The 16028-nt window shown below is 40.6% G+C and overlaps 1 protein-coding gene across 20 annotated transcripts in view; it reads right to left on the bottom strand.

Annotated features, from left to right (window-relative positions):
• The window catches only part of baz2b (bromodomain adjacent to zinc finger domain 2B), a 157598-nt gene that overhangs the window by 78084 nt on the left and 63486 nt on the right, over positions 1-16028 (bottom strand). Inside the window, exon 1 of one of the 20 annotated variants that reach the window (XM_012971061.3) lies at positions 1317-1683. The exons of 17 other annotated variants lie outside the window; for them this stretch is intronic. The gene's annotated coding sequence lies outside the window, so the exon portion shown is untranslated. Of the gene's footprint in view, positions 1-1316; positions 1684-16028 lie in introns of those variants that run through there. 2 more of the 20 variants (XM_012971064.3, XM_012971070.3) reach the window with 2 other exon arrangements.

The following is a 16028-nucleotide window of genomic DNA, read 5'->3' as shown; positions in this document are numbered from 1 at the left end:
TAAGCAAGGAAAAGATGGGAGGAGCAATATATCAAGTGCAATGCAGGGTGCAAACTATAAGAAAAGGGGCAATCCATCATATTTCTGCACTTTACTCCCTGTACTGCACTTTATTGCTACAAGTCTCTGCTTTCCAAAACAGAGCACCACACCCCCCCATGAATGCAATGCTGCTTGTGTTTGGGAGCTCTGCATTCATGATGCCTGGGCAGAGGAATGCATAGGTGTCCCTCCCCTTCCAACCCCTAGCGGCCTCCTAACTTCTGGATCATTAAGTTAAGAAGTATCAGTGGGTGCAGGCTGCAACAGAACCCTGTACTTACCCCCTGCCCTATGGCTGTCTCTTAGGACTGGGCTGCCTGGTACATTCTGGTGCTGCACTCTGCACCCAGCGCCCTAGAAGATGCATGTCCTCTTTGAATAAGCACTAAGGACCACGCTCTAGCGACATTTAGTGCTTTTGCACTTGCACTTGCATGTGCACGTGCAATTGCATTTGAATTCAAGCTGCCTGGACTTTTCCTCACTAAATTCTGCATCAAGGAAGTAGAGTAATGAGTCAGCGACCCCCAGCTCCAACAGGATAGCTATGAACCCCAGGACTGGACACCTGTTTCTTTCATAAGCACTTTTTTTTTTATTAAGTCCCTATTGCCAAAAATGCATACTTTGGATAGCGTGTGGAAAGTTCACCCAAAGTAAAGTGAGCAATCCTTTTAATACTAACACAATTACACGCAAAGCCAATGAACAGCACAGGGAGGGGCAAAAATTAAAGAAATGGAATTCCAGTGACCAGTATGTAACAGGAAAACACATCATGGCACGCCAGACAGGAATGCCCCATCTTGTCATGATGACATCAGCTCTAACGCTGACAATTCACTTCTGATGAAGCAACAGCAAACAATACAGGAAAATAAAAATCTAAATCACGGAATGATACAATGTGCAGGCACAAAATCAGCACCCTGACAGTTAAACCACAAACACAAATATCTGTACTATAACAACAATTTTTTGGGAAACATACAATAAACACACATTCATTACATTAAAAAGTCAAACAAAGACCTGAAAAGAGACAGATTCTACCAAATTCTCTGCATCCAGGATGTTCCCTCTAAAGAAGAACAGAGAAAAGCAAGCTGAATGACAAAGCCAGAGCTCTTTCTAGTTTACACCAGCCATTATTGTAATCCTCATCAACACACACACACACACACACAAAACAGCCAGGAGCCAAATAAAGAAGGCAAGTGCCACCCATTCATTCCTTGCCTGGAGGAGAAAACCCGTAACATGGAGTTTCTTACTGTGGTCAGTGCTTCATCAGGATGGTGTCATGTTATTGCCGCACTTCTGCGCTCCCAAACAAGCTGTGATATGTCTTCAGTTAGGAAGAAAGGATGAAAGTGTACATAGTATCCTACCCTGGGGGTTTTTCTTTTCCTGACCCCCCCAGAGGTGTCCAGATGCCTCAGGAAACCTTACTATAAAAGCTTCATAGCTGAAGCCATTTACAAAGCTCTGCTTGTTCCGACAACAAGCATCTACTTAACACAAGCGGCTTCTTTTCTTTTCCTCCTTTCTCCCCCCCCACCACCACTCTATCTTGCTGCTCTCTGTGTCTCACTCAGAACATGGCTGTCTTATTCAGAGATTAGCAATTATTGTAATGAGACACTGTCGGATCAGGGTCAAATAGTGCTTCCTGCAGTTTACACATCTTGATTTCCTGGTAAACAATCTGAAAGGCAGGTGGAGCGCTAGGATTAGCCGGGGAGTAATCGTGCTCACATCAGCAGAATTAATCTAGGTGAAGTAGGCAGTTTCTGGTGTTTTTTATATACATCTATGGCAGCATTTCCTGGAGCAGAATACAACGTTCCGCCCCTGGAAGCAGAGGCTACAGAAGTCTCAGGACAAGGGGTAGAAAAGTATTATACAGAGTACAGTAAAGGGGGGCATCTCTATATAGGACTGCTGTAACTGTCACCGATACACTTAGTGCTTTACTACCCTTATCTCTGCCCCCTCCTGCCCCCTGCCTCTTCTAATTGGCTCTCTGACATGTGGAGGCTGTAGGGGGGGAAGAACAGCCTGGTGTAAATCTCCTTACTGCATCTCTGGAGAGAGGAGCGGGTGCCAGGTTAACTTCAATGTAAGAAAATACTGTGTTTCAAAGGGGGAATAATAATCCCTATTGCACAGAAAAGGTTTTCTTCATTTATGTTATGTTTCTGTCTTACTAAAAACAATTATAAACATTCATGTTTAAAGACTTAAAGGAATATTAAGGTTGGCAGAGGCTGGAGGTATTTTATTTGTAATAACGAGATATAGAGCGGTGGGTAAGACCTAGAGGAGATGCAGTTGTATGCAGTAGGAAGGTAAGGAAACGGTGCCGCATCTGAGAAGTGGCTGGTACAGGAACAGGGTGCATAGTAAGGCAAGAAAGAGTCAGGGACAGGGGCTGAAACTCTGGAATAGTGAGTACAGCTGGGTGGCAAGATGGAGGGGGGGGGGGGAGAGCACTAAGTGGCACACAATGGGGACCTTTAGTCCTAATTCATTCATTCAAGAAGCACTTTTGCTTATCCTTATTGTGTCAGTGATGGAGCTGTCATTGTGGCACAGAATGTATAGTAAGGCAAGATGGTGTCTGGGGTAGAAGTTGTAATTGTGGAACAGTGTGTATAACCAGTGTATTTGGGTAGGATTAGGGTTAGATAGCTTTAAGGGAAGGAGCTGTAACTCTGGAACAGTGTGTATAACCAGCGTATTAGGATAGGTTAGGATTAGGTATGTTATGGGGGAAAAGCTGTAACTATGTGTATAACCAGTGTATTAGAGTACGGTTAGAGTTAAATAGATTCAGGGGAAGAAGCTGCAACTGTGGAACAGTATGTATAACCAGTGTATTAGGGTAGGGTTAGATAGGTTCAGGGGAAGGAGCTGTAACTCTGTGTATAACCAGTGTATTAGGGTAGGGTTAGGGTCAGATAGGTTCAGGGGAAGAAGCTGTAACTGTGTATAACCAGTGTATAAGGGTAGGGTTAGGGATAGATAGGTTCAGGGGAAGAAGCTGTAACTGTGTGTATAAACAGTGTATTAGAGTACAGTTAGGGTTAGATAGGTTCAGGGTAAGAAGTTGTAACGGTGAAACAGTGTGTATAACCAGTGTATTAGGGTACGGTTAGGGTTAGATAGGTTCAGGGGAAGAAGCTGTAACTGTGTATAACCAGTGTATTAGGGTAGGGTTAGGGATAAATAGGTTCAGGGGAAGAAGCTGTAACTGTGTGTATAAACAGTGTATTAGAGTATGGTTAGGGATAGATAGGTTCAGGGGAAGAAGCTGTAACTGTGTGTATAACCAGTGTATTAGAGTACGGTTAGGGTTAGATAGGTTCAGGGTAAGAAGTTGTAACTGTGAAACAGTGTGTATAACAAGTGTATTAGGGTAGGGTTAGATAGGTTCAGGGGAAGGAGCTGTAACTGTGTGTATAAACAGTGTATTAGGGTAGGGTTACAATTAGATAGGTTCAGGGGAGCTGTAACTGTGGAAAAGTGTGTATAGAAAGCAAATATGGTGACAGTGGAAATGGACTGTGAGAACATTTTGGGAGTTATAGTCAATAATAACTCGTATCATAAACAGCTGACCACATACTGTACAACAGTCCCAGGCCCCTCCACCACTACAGAAATCTCTGTGCGCTAGAAGCTCTGGGCTAAATCAGTTTTGTTCTCAGGGAATAAATGCTAGGGAGAATAGTCTGTCTGGATGCAGCGCCTGGCTCTATCAGGCACAACAATCAGTCCTTTTCCTGTGCCTGCTTTCCCACACCTTTCTGCTGAATATTGGTTTTGTGTGCAGAGATAATCATTCCAGGATAAATGTTTAACAAAAACTTAACCCAATGTAACAAGCTGGATGTGTATGTGCAAGCCAGCCGTCCATTACGCACTCACAATTCCCAGCAAACACCTGGCACACAAACATACAAGTTAACCCCTTCCATGCCATTGCCCTGCTGACAGCAAAAAATGAAGGACAAGGGCATACAGCTAAGGGAGGATCACCAGAGCCCCTGCTAACTGCAAACACTTTTTTCCCCAAATGCAGCTTACAAATAACTTAAAAACCACTACAACGTTAATTAAGATACATGTTACACAGTTCCTTAGATTTACATTTTTCAGTATGCATACAACATTTGTTGGGGTCCTTTAAACCCAAACTTCACTCTTATTGCCTAAGCCTCCAGAAATATCTAAATTTGCATTTTCCCCAGATCTAAAGGTGGCCACATGCGCCGATATTATTGTACAAGACAAAGTTTTGTACCATAATTGGTCATCTCGTCCATCATGCAGTACTAAAAATGTTGATGCCTTTGAAGGTGCCCCAGCATTGCCAAAGATTAATGCTCAATTGTCAGATAGGGGTAAGAATTGTTTTTACCTGCATATCTGGTGATTCAGCTCTTAATGTGGAGCAGACGATCAATCTTTCCCGTGACCAATGGTTGTGGGAAAGATTATAACTGTAATGTGTATGGCCACCTTTAGCCCTGGTGTCATTCATGCTGGGTTTCTAGGAATATTTAGGGGATCAAATAATAATTTTCCCCAAATACTATTCTGACTGGCCTCGAGGCTGCTCCCTGATCCATCCCCCCACAGTTTAAACCCAGATGTAACCAAAAGATAATGTTTATATCTATATCTCATCAAACTGGCATATAAATATTAATAAACATTGGTCTTTTACATGTTTTCCTTTGAGCTGCCATTTTGTGATTTCCTGTGCGTCAGACTGATCACCTGACAGGAAATAATGCAGCCCTAACTGTAACAGGAAGAAAAGACACAGCTCTGGCCATTCAATGGCTGATGTAACCTAGCATGTATCAGTGCCATTGGTTTGTGTGTGAGCACAGTGTAGTCTTTAGTACTTGAAATAACAGTTTTTCTATATGAGATTATCCAGTTGCAGATAATATTAGAGAAGCAGATTTTTTCATGAAAAGGCTTTATTTATATGAAACAATGTTTTACATATAGGTTTATTGTGGTATATATTTTTTACAGACCTGCAACGTTTCTCTTTCATGTATCACAGAATCATAATAAGTGTTTAATTGGCCAAAAAAAAATTAAAAAAAGATTTTCCACAAGCTCAGAAAGTGTTCATACAAAGCAGTAGCTTGGAGTGTCTCTGAACTGTCCTGCAGACAGGGCCCATTGTGCTACTATTTTATAAATAAACCAGCAAGCAGTCTGACGAATGCATGGCTTTCCCACAATACATGTCCCATTGAATGAATTAGCGAATCAAGTTCATAGAAAATCCTCCAGGGAAGCAATAAAACCCAAGGATGCTAAGGTCTCACATGATAACTGCTAGAAGTCTCCATGCAGGGTTTCTACTGTTTCCTGTGATATTTTGGCCAAGGGGCGCAATTTGTCATATGGAGAATATTTTTTTTTCCATACAAATATTTTTCATTAGGAATGCAGGTTATCTATAACCATATCCAGGCCCAGACTAGGATTCAAATTAGGCCCTGGCATTTCAAGTACACACGTAGCCTCCAATGAGCCCACTACATAGTGACTGTCTAGGGGCATCTTACAGCAGCCCCTCTAGCATTTTCCAGAATCCACAGATTGTCAGTATGGGCCTGACCACAGACAAACAATGGAGCTTGTAGCACATCTGAATGAATTATTGCCACCTCCCCCTTAAGATGTCTGAGCATAGGTTGATCAATGGCCACCAAACCAAATGATGGGCCAAATCAGGTTGATTCAATCTGATGGTATTTTCCACCCTTCCTGATACCATAATTGGTTGTTTTGATATGCAGGTCAATAAAATGATAACCTGGTGAAAAGTTGCCAGCTTTTCTCAGGGATTCAATGTGAGTAGTAGAAAACCCAGGTTGCTTGGGGTGGTCCCAGCAGTATATGTGACTTAATGGGTCCATATGCACATTTTAAATACATGTATGCAAAATAGATAATCAATTAAAGCAAAATGTTGCTGTAAGACCCAGTCAATGGTAGCAACACCACCGCCCTTATTACAGTTATTTGTCAAACTATAGAAATTCCTGAACAAAGCAAATAGGCTTTCGTTATGCAGATCACTGCAAAAAAAATAAAAACTGCTTTGCGCTAAGCCGTTGGCTTGTCATAAAAAGGCATCGAAACCCAAGCCCTTCGGTAACTGTTCCTTGGGGAGTCTTACAAACACAATTTCAAATTAGTGCTCTGCGAGGCTCAACACATACACGGGCAGGTAGCCCATATTTCTTATTAATCTCCAGTACAACACAGATTCTACATTGGCACGTGTGCCAGCATTACAAAGCAGGACTGAACTGATGCCTGATGGACAAGACCAACATGAACTGATTTCCACATGACAGACTCAATATAAGGTCCAATCTGAGCACAGTAAGCTGTAAATGTAAAGCGTTAAATGAAAATACAGGCGGGTGGCACAATTTCTCTGTAGAAAGCACAGTTTTATCCATGCAGCATCTCTGCTCACCGCTTCCATGATTAAACCTGGTTATCTCCAGTCTATAATTTATGCATCTGAATTTCACGGCAAGTTAACTTGTACATCTTAGCTTTCTTTCTCACAAACAACCCTGTGAGGGAAAGGAGGCAAATGTTGTGGGAAACAAAAGGCAGACACATTATACCCTATTTATCAGTAATATATTCCATTATAGTGCGCCAATGATTCCTTAGACTTTGTACAAATGGCCATCTAGGCATGAGTGCGGGCTAAGGTCAGGGTCCCAAGAGGAATTGTCACAGTGATCCGCCAAACTTTAGATTTGTCATAGTAAAGACAGTGCAAGGCATTGCTGTACATGTTGCTTCCCTGTAGAACACTCTCCTTGGTAATCTTCATGCTCAGAGGTCCTCCTGACCTAATGTGTCTGGTCTAAGTTGGCATACACAGAAGTTATTTAGTTTATAAGGACCTTGTTAGCCTTGTACCAATGGAGTGCATTCTGGGGTGCTGACCCCTCTTAACTGTTAAGTGGAGCCCACACTGCTCAGCTAGCCAGCCTACAGTGTGCCTTCACCCTAACTCTTACCAAACAAGGTGAGCATAACAAAACTACCCAAACAATAGCTGGCTTAACTTATAACATGATGTTGAGTTTGGCTTTCACTAGGGCATAAACTCCTAGGTTGGTATCAGCTTAACATACTGGGGACACTCCCTTTCTGGGGACAACTCCCTTACTTAAATTACCTTCCCAGGGCAATTCCCTCCACTTAATTGACCCTGTGGGACCATCTCCTCCTAAAAACGTCTACACTATGGGGGATTCCCTCTTCTAGTCTGCCATCAAGTGACTAAAATAAACTATTACTCATTTGCCCCAGACTGACTATGGGAACGCTTAGTTGTTCCAGCTGAATGTTTTTATTTATAGAGAACATTAAAAAAATCAATGTATAAATAAGGGAGCATTTAATATCTTAAAACTAAAGGGAAAGATATAAACTAGCTGACAAATTCTGTGTCTAGGTATTTACCTTACAATCAACAGTTCCTGGTCTGTTCCCAAGAAGACAGAATGGTAGCAGAGAGATGTCATTTGACACAGAAATACAACAAATCCCCCTCTCTCTCTCTGTCTCTCTGTCTCTCTTTTCCCCAGACCGTCTCTACTAATGGGGAAAAGGATACAAAATGCTAAAAATTAAAAATAGACCGAGAGTAAGGGATGGCTGTTTAGTTGGCAGTAATGTGATCTGTGACACTGAAATGTGCCGAGCAGGAATGAGAATCCATTTGGGTGACATATCACCTACAATCAATTTCCTAAAGGTCAATATCAAACAGAATGGAATGGAAATGCATTTTTTCCTTCTCTCTGAAAGCGTTGTGTCGTTTGCATATGAAACATCTATCTATTTACTTAACTGGAGCGCACAAGGCCAGCTCTATTTAATTTATGGGACTCCACAGCCGCGCGGATGGGGTGCTTTATTTAACAAAACATGATCAGGGTGGACATAGTCGGCAGAGGGGCCCCCAGTGCAAAAAAACTATTTAAATGCCCCCATTTACTGATTGCTAAAGTACTTTACTTCCATACAGAATCAAGGGGATGCAAAGAGCAGTAGCAATGTACCATTTTCTGACTAAGGCTAATGGGGGGGGGGGTTGAGTTTCAGGTGTTGTGCTTTAAGTATATCATTAATATAACATTTGTAGGGCCACCAAGGGCTCCTCGGAAATGATAGGCTCTTGTTATTATTGATGCAGTCTCACCAGAAATTAATAAATGGGGTAATCACACTGTAACTGCTACTGGACACAGAAATGGGCTTCATGGGCATGAACAATTCTTTTAAATCTATTACCACCCCACTGTGCAGAAAGGCAAGGTAGCTACATGGCAATGAAATTTGGGCCCACATCCAAATTTATCACAGGGCCTTATGGCTTTCTTTATATTTTTGGAGCTTTTTTCACAATCTCTTGAAAGACCAGAACCTTATTAGCTTTTATACAGTTGGTTTATCAAATGAAAACACAAGGTAAGGAAAATAAGGGTCCTTTCCTGAGACCCATAATCTGCACACACAGCATAGCAAAGAATAAACATGGCGACCATAATGTTTGCTTCTAACTACTAATAAAAGAATAGCCACTAAACTTTTGCTGGACTAAAATTTACCGCATTCTCCAGCATATAAAGAAGGGATAAAGTGACCACAGAGATGGACCTTAACGCAACACTGTACAATAAAACATTTTCCTAGACATCCACAGCCAGCAGCATAATCAATGCAAAAGTATCACCCAATGAGAATCCTCCCTGCTGTGTTTACATTTGACTCCCTGTTCATTGCCAAAGGAATAAACCTATTTTTTACCCACCTAAACAGCCACACTATCGCCCCTTATAAAGTTAAGATTACAGCGTAATATTGATAGGTAAAAGTTTTATAAAAATCTCAATATGTTAACAACAAGATGAAAGATCAGGCTATGTCCCCTTTTGTCCTAAGGAGGAATATAAAACTATTCAGCTTTATATAAATATTTTAAAATATTTATACTATATAAAAATATATCTATATGTGAATAGATATACAAATATGTAAATATATATATGTATATACATAAGACCATTGTATGAAAATGTAAAGAATATTCATTATTTAAGATGATTGCAATGTATTTACATTTATTTACATAATTATGCCTATATTTACATTTCATTAGAGCTAATAAAGAAAAAAAAAACAATAAATTGAGCATGTATCATTATGCCACATCTCTGTTAATGTTATGAGAAATTTAAGTGTGAAAATGCGGGCACACAAACAAGCAGAAACACATCCCGACGTGCTGACACATAGATACTCATTAATATTGTAAATAAACACCAAATGTCTGCCCCCAACCATCTCAGCCCCCCCCCCCTCCCCATGCTTTGGAGTCAGGGATTCAATGCATTTGATTAAAGTGACATTTTAGCAATACAAAGCTAGTGTTAATGGGTGTGCATAGAGTAACAGATGCCCATAAGTGTGAGATTTAAGATGTTCCTGCCTTCCCATCTCTAAACGTAAATGGGTACACACACACACACTCACACACACTGAGCCTGGGAGAATACAATATTCATTTTGCTGCAGAAGAACAGACATTGCATAACAATGAGATTTGCTAATGAAATCAACCAGCAACCTAGAATACATATGTATTAAACCAGGACCTCAGTGTCATTTGCTTTTTGCATCATTTCTCTGCTCAGTCATTCTTCCTTCCTCCCCCCCACCCCCTGCAACCTTTCAGAATTTCTCCCTCTCTCTATCAGATTCCATTGCTCTGAGCGAGACATTTTGTTAACACTGTGTATAAGACCCCCCCTCAATCACATTGATGTGCCAGGATGAGGCAGGTGGGTAGCCCAGGGAAAAAAGAAATGGCATGCTACATAAATTGGTATGAGGGGGGGGGTACATATGCAACTGCCTCCTTAGCAACTTTCTCACAGACTAAAACAACAAAAATTTAATTAGATGCTAACTGTACATAGTATTATACAATGATTATCTGTACCACAGAGCTTGCAATCTAAGCATAAGGCCTTTATATATGGTGCAGTCAGATTCTAAATGAGCAGGGGTGTTGTGCTCAGAATGGATGATGAACATAGAACCTGCGCCAGATGCATCTTGTAACACCTGTCTAGGGCATGTGTTGCAATGCAGCTACAATCTGCCCCCCCCCATCTGGTAAACATGAGTCTGATTCATTGAGGAACATACATATACATGCATGTTTAAAGGAGAACAAAACCCTAAAAATAAATATGACTAGAAATGCCATAGTTGACTAGAAATGCCATATTTTATATACTGAACTTATTGTACCAGCCTAAGGGGCACATTTACTAATCCACGAATCCGAATCACGAATGGGAAAAAATCGTATTGGAAACGAAAATTTCGGAAGATCGCAAATATCACGAAAATGCTTACGAAAAAATCGTATTAGTCACGATAATAAGTCGTGCCTCGTACGAAAAAGTCGTGCGGACGCCCGAAAAAATCGGCAAAAATACGCTCGGATCGTTCGCATGAACGCTCGAGCGTTCGTGCTTTTGTAAATGTGCCCCTTAATGTTCAGCATCTCTATAGTAGTAAAGATCCAGTACTTCAAAATTGTCACAGGGGGTCACCAAATTTTTTTATTAGAAGTGTCAGTGACACTGCACATGCTCAGTGGGCTCTGTGCAGCTAAGCTTATGTGTCATAGTAAATTATCAAGTAGAAAATGAGGTTTGCCAGTCATAGAGTGTGATGCTACAGGGCTGATTATTAATTTCTGATGCTAACTGCACTACTTTGGTAGCTGCCATTTAGTAATAATTAGCATTACTACTAATTAGCCTTATATTGTGACAGTTATATTCTAGATATATATATATATACAGTGTATAGAATATATATTGGTCCCTAAGTGCAGGTAACTGACAGCAGCACGGAGCATGTGCAGTGAATCAGCTGAAAAGAAGCTGGGGGGCTACTGGGGCATCTCTGGGGGCACGAATCTTCCCTGCTAAAGTGCTGTGGTTGCATTGGGCTGCTACAGAAGCTCAAAACATCATGTACAACATTTATAGCCTACTTCTTTAGTTAAGCTTTAGTTCTCCTTTAACAAAAGAAATCTATGTCACCTAGATACCATGCTTCAAAAGGGCACACATCTTGTTTAACTGCCCCAATGCTGCACCCTGATTTAACAGAAGTAAAGTGGAACTTCACCCAAATGGTGTTTTTTTTTTTGCATAGCAAATGAAAAAGCCATTCCAAGGAACTTACCATACATTCATTCATTCAGCATTTTCAGTGGTGTTAAAGTTATTTGTAAATGAAACTGAGGCTGACATCATTATCTTTTTGTCCCTTTCTCTTCTCAGGTTTTGAGTTTTGAACAGGACCGGAAATAGGGGTAGGCAGAGGTACCTGTGCAATGGCGGGGGCAGGGGTTGGCAAATACCTCTTCTGCCTGCCCCAAGTCCGGATTTTTCCGGCTCACAGTTGGTCTCCCCGTGCTCCCCACTCCATCAGCAACCTCAATGCGCGTGCCCACACCAGCCAGCTTGGCCCATCACTGCTCTTGCAACAATGTGCCAAAAGCCAGTTCCCTACTGGGTCTGCTGCTTCTGCTACACTGTTTCGCACAAATATTGTCCTTTGGCACCAAAAAAAAATATGAAAAAATCTGCCCTTAGAGTAAGTTGCTTAGTATTAGTAGCTTGGAATTGCATCTTCTTCTATAACAAATAAATAAAAAACTCTGCGTTGAGCTTGTTTGTCATTACCATATATGCAGAGAACAATATGACACATAGTGCAAATTCCCGAAATATCGAAAAATGACATTTTCCCACCAATTTGCGGGCCCTTTCTGGAAAAGCCGGCCATTTCAGAAAAACACTCTTAAAATTGAGGCTGTAAAACAGCTTTATGTTGCTTTGTAATGAAACAACTCAATTTGTACTGAATTATGATGCTGCCATTTCTCTACTTTTAGCTGATAGAAAGGAAGGAGGATTTATTAAAGCGCCGGAGAACTCCCAAACAGTAGAAGGTCACTGCTTGTGAGCCGAGCTGCTAGCAAAAACAGCTATGATGCTCCTAAGCTGCCATTTTTCTTCCTTGACAAAGACTCCATCTGCCACCGAGCCATTTGTAGCCTCCGAGTCAGAATATCAATGATTTCCAACCATCCTGCTAGTCTGCTTTCACCTTGACATCACCTCTGAAACAATGTATACGGCAGATGATACAAATGCTCTTGCAGAGAGCTCGGAGTAGGGCTCCTTTCAGCACAGAGATTATTTACACTGGGTTCACATTTTGATACTGTTTAAATAATGTTGACATTAGACTAATTGCCTGTTTTTCATTAATTGTCTGTATAATAATAATGTATATGTGTGTCCCTGTGTGTGTGTAGAAGGTTTGCTATATGAATGTACTGTGGATTTATATGTATATGTTTATGAATATGGGTAACATTTTATTATTATTCTTTATTTATATAGAGCCAACATATCCCAGAGCACTTTAAAGAGATTATACATCATTCCCATCAGTCCCTGCCCCGGTGGACCTTACAATCTAAGGGTGCTAACACATTCACACACACCGAGGGCAGTTTTATTAGGAGCCAGTTAACCTTCTTGTATGATTTTCAAAGTGTAACATTTAATAAGATTCTACATATCCATAATAACAGGTATGGGACCCGTTATCCAGAATGCCTGGGATTTTCCGGATATGGGTCTTTATAAAATTTGGATCTCTGTACCTTAAGTCTTCTAAAAAATAATTTAAACGTTAAATAAACCCAATAGGATTGTTTGCCTCAAATAAGGATGTATTATATCTTAGTTGGCATCAAGGGTATACAGTGAAGGGATTCGTTATCCGGAAACCCATTATCTAGAGAGCTCAGAATGACAGGAAGGCCATCTCCCATAGACTATATTTTAACCAAATAATTTACATTTTTAATCGGGATAACAGGTCCCATTCCTGTAAATAAAAAATTTTATATTTTCTAAAAATGTGAATTAGTTGATTTAAATGGAGTCTATGGGTGATAGTGCTCCAGTAATACAGGGCTTTCTGGATAATGACTTTCCAGATAATGGATACCCTTATTTTCGCTTTTAAAAAAAGGTATGTTGGAAAGGGCCCCCTTTACCTCTCGTATCAGTGTTATTTTTGTACATTATCCGTATGTTCAATATTGCACCCATATATTGTACAGCACTGCAAAATATGTTGGTGTTTTATAAATAAGTGTAATAAAAACCATAGATGAAGAAGATGTGAGCGGCATGTCTCAGTATATGTGCATGCATGCTTAAAAATCACCTCACATCCTCCCCTTGCCTGTATCCATTGTATACGCCTGCACACGTGCACTCTATATGCATAAGTTAATATGATAAGTGTGAATTATTGATTAACTGCTGACGTTTCTATATTGAGAAACAACAGGAGTAAGCGGTGTATGAGCTAAAACAGAAGATGTGCCATACTTACACAGGAGAAATAGGGATGTTTGCATTAAATGTCCCCTTTTTTAAGTTAACTTTCAGTATGTAATAGAATGTCAGTTCTAGGTTTCAGTTGGTCTTCATTTTTTTTTTTTAACAGTTTTTAAATTACTTGCCTTCTTCTTCTGACTTTTTCCAGCTTTCAAATGGGGGTCACTGACCCCGGCAGCCCATAAACTATTGCTCTGTGAGACTACAATTTTATTATTTTTTATGTTTGATTCCAACACTCTCCTTATTCCAACCCTCTACTATTCATATTCTAGTGTCTAATTCAAATAAATACCTCGTTGCTAAGGTAATTTGAACCCTGGCAATCAGATAGCTGCTGAAATTCTAAACAGGAGAGCAGCTAAATGATCCAAATAACACAAATAATGAAAAATGAAGACGAATTGCAACTTGTCTCAGAATATTACCATCTACATATTACTTATTGTACAGCGCTGTGGAATATGTTGGCGCTTTATAAATAAATGTTAATAATAAAATAATAATAATACATCACTAATTCAAATAAATACCTCGTTGCTAAGGTAATTTGAACCCTGGCAATCAGATAGCTGCTGAAATTCTAAACAGGAGAGCAGCTAAATGATCCAAATAACACAAATAATGAAAAATGAAGACGAATTGCAACTTGTCTCAGAATATTACCATCTACATATTACTTATTGTACAGCGCTGTGGAATATGTTGGCGCTTTATAAATAAATGTTAATAATAAAATAATAATAATACATCATATTAAAAGTTAATTTAAAGGTAAACAACCTGTTTAAGTATGATGAACCTCACAGATTTAAATGGCTTCCCATGTAGTTCCTGACTCCTTAAAAGGGTCACTTCTAATCTTACATTGGTCATCGTAGAAGAAAATAACTTTTCATGAAATGAATGGCTCACTGTTAGCTGTATAATACATCCTGCAATGCAAAACAAGACAGCCCCAGATAGTTGCATCCTGCGTTCCAAAATGACCCCTGCAGCTGTGTGTCTAAACTTCATGAATCTGTACAGGCTTTCTAACAAAAAAACATACAAATACTTGCTCTGGGTTATCTGGTTTCCCACACTTCAAAAACATACAGACTCTGTGGGTTCTGGAAAATTCTAGAGGGGCTGGTGGGGCTGTTTGGCCATACTTAAAATGCCAGGGCCTATTTTGAATTCCAGTTCGGGCCTGGGTTCCTTATGAAAAATGACCATAATATGCAAGGCTCAGTGCTGAGGTGCCCTGAGGTGGCCAAGTGGATGCTGCCCACCCTCACCCTCCCTAAATAATGGCGCCCCTGTCAGGGTCGTACTGGGGGGGGGCCAGGCCAGAGCACCATGGAGTGTGCGGGGCCCCCGGGGCGGCCACCTGCCTGACATCCTCCCCTGAACGTGCGTAAGTGAAACGCATCAGGGGAGGACAATGGTGGTCGGGGGAGCGCTAACAGGTATTGCGTCAGAACCGCCGGGGCCAACCGGGTTTTTCCCAGTATCCTGGCGGCCCAGTCCAACCCTGGCCCCTGCTATGTGTTGTACCTTATAGCTACTCCTTGTGCTGCAGGGACTGAGATACAAAACTAAAAATGAAAATCTGCTCCTAATTATCAGTACAGTAGTGTATGTACAAGATTAGGAATAGCCCATAACCAGTAGAATTAAATCCCACAAGCTTTATAAGAAACCTTCTTTTTTGTAGGGAAAGCCCGGTCACCTTTTCCCTACCCCCCCATCTTTGGTAAAGACAAGCACTAATCTTAATATTAAGACCCACACACACAGAAAACCCCTATTTAATTCTAAGCCCCTCCATTTACCATCTGTACAGAAAGCCTAATAAAGCACTTATTTGCTAGGAAAAGCCATCCAACTGATGTCACTGTGACTTTAGCTTCTGCTTCTTGCCCTTGATTGAAATCCAGGAATATGGCTGATAGTCACAAGTAATTAGCTCTGCTAATTAAAATGGCAATTTATGCTTATATGTTTGTGCAGCCGGGGTTCAGAATCAAGTTGCTCGCTGCATTATGTGGATTACTGAAATCCTATGGCCAAAAGGGGCTTGTAACCTGGCTTTAAGAAAATATTACCGCCAAGGACTGCAAATAGAGGAAATGTTGTCTGTTTGGATTTCATTTATACAGGAGTCCTAGGACAAGGACCGTACTGTACAGACACAATGTCAGCATTAGCATTATTTGTATTATTAACAAGCATTTATAAAGCGCCTGCATGAATAATGAAACGGGAACTCATAATCTGTTTATAGAATCAAGGAAAATAACTGTTTTTATGACATTGAGAAGGAGCAGATAAAAAGGCCAAATGGTCACATGGGACAGGTTTGTCATTGTGAGACAGTGTGTAGAGTGTAGAGTGTGTAGAGTAAGGCAGTGTGGT

The sequence above is a fragment of the Xenopus tropicalis genome, chromosome 9 (assembly GCF_000004195.4).
Source record: "Xenopus tropicalis strain Nigerian chromosome 9, UCB_Xtro_10.0, whole genome shotgun sequence".
In the NCBI taxonomy this organism is placed as follows: domain Eukaryota; kingdom Metazoa; phylum Chordata; class Amphibia; order Anura; family Pipidae; genus Xenopus; species Xenopus tropicalis.
The sequence above is the reverse complement of the archived record's forward strand: the minus strand, read 5'-3'. Positions and strand labels throughout refer to the sequence as shown.